Raw genomic sequence first — 8135 nt, forward strand, 5'->3', positions numbered from 1 at the left:
TTGTTTAGAAGTTTGGAGATGAATTCAAGTGCAGTAATGATCTAACTTCAAAGATGCCCAACGTTGATCAAGGTGATAGCTCTACTATTCATCCAGCTTCAAACATCGAGGAATCTGAGACGTTGAAACAATATATGAATGCACCACCAACCTCTATAGAACAGTCTGATAGAATTCAGAAGAAGCTACTGGTGATGAAAAACACAAATCAAAATTTTGAATCATCTGATCATCCAGGCAGGTTCATTGTCACTTTTCAAAAGGGTTTTTCAGAAAAATATGGAGATCACTCTGGAGTTATATCATGGGGTTTTGATGCTGAGAAAAACATGTGGTGGGTTAAACGAAAGTTTAGGACCACTGAGTACCATAAGAATATGAAAGATTTTGGATCTTGGACTAAGGTGACTCTGTCACACCCTCAAAATCCACTAACGGAGTTTTAACGTCAGATGGTGTGAACTAACAGGATCGGAATCATCAGTTATAATCAAACCATAAAAACGTTTAAATGAAAATAAGTGCGGAAGCGTAAAACCATAGAAACAATGTTACGTCACGCAGGACGATTTTAAACCAATGATAACAGTTAAAAGTAAGTTTGCATAGTTAAAAGTTTTTCAAGCAATGCATGTTCCTAAACCGCGCGCCCGCCTCGGCTACCTGAGAATAACATACAAAAAGTGTCAACACAAGGTTGGTGAGTTCACAAGTTATATAAAAATAAATCGTTTAGCGTTTGCGTTCAGCGTTTTGCGTTACAGCGTTACAGCGTTTTGCGTTACAGCGTTTTGCGTTACCAGATAGTGTTATGTCAATTATATATCGATAGGTAGCTAGTCTATACAACAAGTATTACTAAGTGTTCGACACCGAAGCTGACTCATTTATTAAGTGCCTTGTCACCAGGTCCTCCAGACCATGGTACGTGTTAGCCAAAATTACACCCGCTCGACCTCCAGTCGAGTTTAGCGTTGGGTGGGGTTTGTCAAACCCAGTAGTACTACTCAACAGTGACTCGTTATTCAAAATATTAACCGGTTCGATGTGTAGGACTTCAAATGTTTCGTTTGCCACTTAGCCTTTACAAGTGATATATAATTTATAACAAAATCTTAAATGCGTTGTGGAGTATGTTATCTCCCCCAAGTGAAAAGCGTTTGAAAACAGTTTAAAGAGGGGAAAGTGAAACTCACAGTTTGCGAAGAATTTCCCAAATTAAATCACCAAGATGCGCGTCACAGAAAAACTCTCTCTAGCGTTCTAAAACAACAAAGAGATTTTTTCTAAGTGTCGGAATATTATCGAGTCTCTAGACCCGGCACATAATCCCTAGGCACATAACATGTTTCGTGTTTCGTTTGTGAATTGTGTGTGACTTTAACAAGTGTATTTGTGACACATTACATGTGTAGGCAATCTTATACGAGTCATGTATTCATAAAGTACATAACTAGCCATTATTTCCCGTAAGGGCAATTTGGTCAACACTTAACAATTAACTAGCAACTATTCCCTACGAGGGCAACTTGGTCAAATCATTACAATCAATTAGCTATTATTCCCCGCAAGGGCATTTTGGTCAAAACACGACATTTATCTTGCAATCATTCCCCTCAAGGGCAATTTGGTCAAAGCACGATAATAAATTAGCAAGTATCATGTTTCATGCAATTTCACAAAACTCAGCAGCTAGTTTCACCGAGACAGAAATCCTACTTGAAAGATTGTACTATTCCACTGATCATAGCATCTCAATTAATTTACCAAAAATCATCACAGAAGCATATATTTCTTAGGTTTCCAGAACATATTTTATTACATTTTTATTCCTCATAGTTTTCTCACAATCATCAAATCATTACAGCAAACTCATAACAGTCAAATTCATGCGCAACAGAATGTTATTTGCAATTCCTGTTAAACGAAATATCCAATAAATGCAAGACCACTTGGGTTAGGTTCCTAACTCAATAAGCCAACTTCCAGAAGTGGAACCAACCCAATTGGTCTCGTAGTTCATGAGATATAACATTTACAAAACAACCTAATAGCAGGTCTAACAGCTCAGCTTTGCACAAAGTTTTTGTAAAATCATAAAAGTTAACTTCTACTTGTCCAAAAATTACAAATTTATACTTTATAGAAACTAGACTCAACCTAGTTTACTGTAGTACCAATAATCACAACCAATTTTCACGTTTACACTTCGTTACAGTCACTTAAACATCATATACACATTCTGTCCAGAAACTGTTTGCATCCAAACTCAACATAATAACAATCTATGAACTATCATGCATTCATATAACCCTCTAGACTCCATAAACACCATCCATGCACATCAATTACACATTACATACAAGATTAGGGTTTTTGTTTGAACTCAAATCAAAGACACAACAATCAACATGTTACAAGATCAATTCTACTTATCAAATCATTACTCAATCAACAACAATCATATTGATTACATGTATTCATGAAATCGGCAGCTTAGGGTTTACAATTAACCCAACAAATATCAAAATCAAGTAACAAGGATGTAAAGGATGATCAATTATACCTTCCTAGCACCTAGTTCTTCAATCAAACACTTGATTTCTTGCTTGTGTGTGTGTGTATAGTGGACGGCAGCCAAGGGAGCAAGGGAGGGAGGGGCCGATCGGACTTGTGGGGTTAATAATAATGAGTTAGGGTTGATTGTTAAGGATATATTTATAAACATACAAGTTACACTCAAGTCCCTCTACTTTCAATTGTTGTTTTTCTAACTTAACTAACTAGTTTACATCTTGAGTTAATGTTCATAACCATGTTATCGCGTAACACATAAGTCTAACACATAATTATCACATAATTACTGTTTTGACGTTTTTCGTTTATTCATCAATCGTTTGCGTCAACTCGTTTGCGTTTCGGTGCAAATCCCGAAAGACTACACATGTAGTAAGTGTTAAGCGTCATTTAAACCCTAGTTTAAATGTAATGAAGTGTGCGTTATAGATTTAGTGATCTTAAGTTTGAATTGACGGAGTTGAGTTAACGGAGTTAACCTGAAATTGACGATTGTCACATCATTCCCATGTTAAAGAATTTTTGTCCCGAAAATTTGAGTCAAGTCGTGATGAGTGTCTGAAAGGATAAGAAAAAAGTTTTCAGTTTGTCATAGACTCTTAGTGACTTGATAAACTCTCCATTCCACAATCCAACTAATGATAAACGTGGTAGAGATTTCTGGAACTTTCTGAGAAGTCAAGTTGATAGAGGCTTTCCAAATATGTCAACGGCAGAATCCTTTCTGAAGAAAGCTAAGGGGGTCAAGGATCCAAAGACAGGAAAGTCAATGGTTAATGTTATGTGGCCTGCTACAAACAAGGCCACTCATATTCCTGTACCTAAAGCTATTCCAGATGGTACTCTATATGACATGAGATTCTGGATGTTTGATAGTGAGACTGCCACCGTTGTTATACGTTTGAAGAAGGGCAAGGGGCAGTACAGATTTGTTGATCCAAGAGATTTGCTAAAGCTTGGAGAGAAAGAAATCAAGACACTCTGTACATTCCAGATAATAGCTGACCTGATCTTTGAAACGACTGCTAAAGAATACACAAGCATGGTCGCTTCCATTATCAGGTGAAAGTTTTGGGCAAGTGCTTTGAAAGATGCTGACATTAATTATATGGAGCATGACTGAGAACCAAGCTACAAACCAAAGGGAAGATTGTTGGGCCAAGCTATTTGGTTTGTACTTAGTTTGTTTAGTTTATACTTAGTTTGTTTTCTTTGGTTTGGGCTGCGTATGTAAACCGAGATCCAAAGGGATCTCGGTGGGCTTTGGGCTATGTTGGGCTAGCAGGTTCAGTACCCTATATATAGAATGCATTATATAGGGTTCTAGTGGTTGATTATTATTGTGGTTTGGTCGTTCTCCACTACATACGGAACGAGTATTGTATTGTGGCTTAAGCACCCGGACGTTCAATAGAACGTGTGTTTTGAAGCAGTTCATTGTGTTCTTCGTGTTCATATCTTTGTTCTTGAATCGTCTATTGTTGGATTTCTGCACTAACAGTTAGATACGTTGTTATCATAATTGAAAGATCCTTCTAGGGACTTACAACCCCCCTTTGAATAAGCTTATTAAACAAGCCTCACACTTCGATATCACACAAATATCAAACTAGATCAATTCTCAGCTAAGTTCTTCATCTTTGCTGCCCAAAAGCCTAAAGGTAACGTCTAATATTCATGAAATCACTTGATTAGCATGATTTAAACATGAAAAATTAGATTTTGATTAGTATTAATAATGTTTAACAATCTAAAAAACCTAAAACTCACCTAAAATCATTTTTTTATCTTAAACAAATTTACAAGTCAAAACTATATGAATTTTTGACCAAAAACACGGATTAGAACATGGATATGACGTTTTTACAGTTTGTAAGTTTGGTTTGAAACCCAAGCCGAAACACTAAATAACGAGGCTGAACTATGGATGATTTATACTTTATTTTGTGCTATATGATATGTAGATACACTAACTATGTGACCCAAGACCCGGAGATTCGTTAAAACAACCGAAAACTATCGAAAACCTACAAGGTAATTACCGTATTACTCGTATAGGGGCTGTTTAGTATTATGTTGTGACGTGCATGTTCTTAGGTTGTGAAACTTTGTAGGAACATTAGGGATCATGTAATTGAGTCCATGTTCAAATTTGGTAATTTGTCGATAAATAGAGAATATTTGATGAATTTATTACCATTTATTTGGGAAAAAAAGTTAAACTTCATGAAAAACTATGAACTTTGGTTTGGAACTCATCAATATTATTTAAGATCACTGGAAAAATTTGAGATCATTTGGAGATGTCTATTTATAGGTTGTGCATTTGTGTTTTTTATCGAGTTTTAACAGCTGAAAAATACACAAAAGGGTATTTTGGTCAAAACATTAGGTTCTGGATATTTTATAGGGGTTGTGTTATGGTGTTATGACAACTTAGAAAAATAATCGGATTTTTTGGGAATCGTTTGGTATAAACGTGGTATTTATCGGTTAACACATAAAATGATTTTTAATAAATAAATAGTTAAGTATAAAAATTCTAAAAATATTTTTATAAAATTCTACAGATTTTATTTAATTTTTACAAAAATTCTCATAATTTATATATAATTACATAAATATTATGATTATTCGAATATTTAAATTATATATGTTTTAACAAAATTGGCAATTTGGTGTTTAACGAACTGCATGGTACGTAAAAACGTCAAAAATAGTCAAATATCAGAATTTTGGATGAATTAGATAAAAACGAACTTTTTACAAGATTTTCTGACAATTCGGGTGGATTGTACACGTTTTGTATAATCAAACCCGTATGAAAACGGAAACGAACTCTGCGATCAATTCAGATACCGAAACTTTAAATTCCTTTCAGAAATCAAATCATTTTATGAAACAGTGTGTTTACTTATGTTTGTGTGATCTTACCTATTTTCGAAATGCGTAAACGATCAACTTGGCCAGGCACTGAAAACGGTGATATTGAGCCAAATCTGGTTTTGAACGTTTCATAATGTACAACGTCACAATCTAAGACTACGTTGATGTTCTGGGCCTAACAGCTATACTTAGTGTAACGATTCCGACGAAACCCGGTATACCCTAACCGGAAGACAATAGTTACGTCATACTTAATGTCGGATACATGAGTGACCATAATAACTATACGAGAATACAGGGTTCACTGTATTGATTGTGCGTGAATAAATAATTCATCGTATTGAATATGCGATTAATCGATTGATAGTTATTGAAACCCGAACGAATCGAGGGTTCAATTATAGACGAGATATATGATATTTAGTGATTTTACGAAGCATTAATGCTTCGGGATAAGTAAAGTACGGCACAGAAAAAGAATTTCGATTTAATGGAACGACGGTACATTAAACGAAACCTTTAATACCAAACCGAGCAAGAGATGATCGATCAAGCCGAAAAAGATGCGCGATAATTAATGATATGATGTTTTAAGTTAATAAATGACATGGTTTAAGTTTTTAAAGTTTTTTAAATCGGTTTTATATAAATTTCCTTTTTAAGCCGAAAAACGACCGTTTTAGCCTCGTTTTAAGCCGAATTAAACATTTAACCGAAAAACGAACTGAACCAGATTATCCAAAACATTATCCGGATATCCGAAATCCGAACATGTGGCCTAAAATGGAGAAGTGGGTCCCACCCCACCCCCCACACTACTCCGATCGGAATGAGGGGGTTAACCCCTTTCCATTCTTTCTTTTTTCACAAACACAAATCCAACAATCCTTCAAACCTCTCAACCTTTGAAATAAAACCCGAGATTCTAGCAAGAAAAACCGAGGTAAAATCGCGTTATTTACGTGTTCATATTCGTTTCTTGAGTTGGTTTGCAAGAAACTGAGGTTTCAATGATGAAAACCGATTCTTGCATGATCAAGTGATATATACGGGTTATACAAAGGATCTTGGTCCAAGAAAGGAGTTAAACGAATCAAAAACGAATTTTTACGGTTAAATCTTTGTTTTTGGAATCATAACCGAAACCATGAAAGAAATGGCTTGATCGTGAGTGTAACTTGCTTGGTATTGTGGTATGTTGTTTGTAGGTTCTGTATTTAGTGGTAAATAAGGCGGAAAGACGAGTTTGTAGCTTGTAGTGGCGGAAAACGAAAGATATATTCGGTTATGTTCGGTTTTGGGAAATTTGGACAGATTGTTGATGCTTTAGAGTTAGGTCATGAAATTTTACAGATTTGTTAAACACATGAAAATATGAGTTCTGTGAATTTTTGGTAATTTTTGGATAAAGGATGAATATTTGGTGAATTTAATGCTCGGTTTTGGCCAAAAATGGTGAAAAATAGTTAAATATCATGAAAAATTCTGGAAAATTTCAGATAAGCTTTTCATATCATGTATAAGTCACACACAAAATTTGAGGTCCGTTGGAGAAGTCTAAGCAGGCTTTTCGGTTAAACGAGTTCTAGGGATTTCTAGCTCGGTTTTAGTTAAAATGGCATGTAAAAGAAGATTTTGGTTCTGGAAAAATTACAGGGACTATGTGGATGGCAGGGGACATCCAGGAAAAATTTGGGGATTTTTCTAAGATCGTTTGGTATTTACGACATATTTAGTGTTTAAATGGTGTTTAAATATAGATAAATAAATTTTAAATATTAAAATAAATTCTGGAAATATTTTTCTAAATTTCCCCACTGTCAAAATGTTATTTGTACAAAATTTCAAGATCCGAGGTTAAACGGATAATTATTTGTGCTAATTATCGAACTTTTAAAGTTAAAACGCGTAAACCGGAGAAGTTCGCTTAAGCGAGCTGACTGGTGTATAAAAACCCTAAAAACGAACTATTTTCATATAATTGAGTTAAACAAGTAAAAATGAATCATCCGAAAATAATTCGGATGATTTGGGTATTTTTTAACCGATTTAACAGTTTCCGGTACGCCAAAGACGGAAACGGGTCCCGCGGTCAATCGGGGCGTCTAAACCGAGTACTAATTTCACCACTTTAATTAAATTATCAGTCAACAACTATTTTCGGGTCGTGTGTGACCAAACTCATTTTGAAACATAAAATTGGATAACCGTGCTAGGCACGCAAAATGGGGAAAACAAGCTATTAGAAAATTTGACTGTTGAACTCTAAACGACATCACAATCTGAGTCCGGAGAAGTGTTTCTGGGTTAACAGTGCCCCCAGATGTACTGGTTAACTTGGTTAAAGTTATATTAATAATGAGTGTATAGTAACGATCGTAGAGATCATATTACAGATTGGACGTGTTAACTGATAATGATTGTTGTTACCTGCTTGCATGTGCTAAGGTGAGTTTCACGAGCCCCTTTTTCTGAATTGTTTTCAAATATTTTCCCGGGGCGGAAAGCATGTTACTATTGAAATGTTTAAATACATACTGAACGCATGGATTTGCGTGTATTTATAAATATTTGATTGTACGGGAATCATACGGAATGGGTACAGGACTGGGTTAACAGTGTCCCCAGATGTTTTTGGAAGTGTTTCCGGGTTAACATTGCCCCCGGAGTGA

Source organism: Bidens hawaiensis, unplaced genomic scaffold (genome assembly GCF_021521415.1).
Source record: "Bidens hawaiensis isolate Kalapana, Puna unplaced genomic scaffold, B.hawaiensis_p1.1 tig00005272_1, whole genome shotgun sequence".
Classification (NCBI taxonomy): Eukaryota; Viridiplantae; Streptophyta; class Magnoliopsida; order Asterales; family Asteraceae; genus Bidens; species Bidens hawaiensis.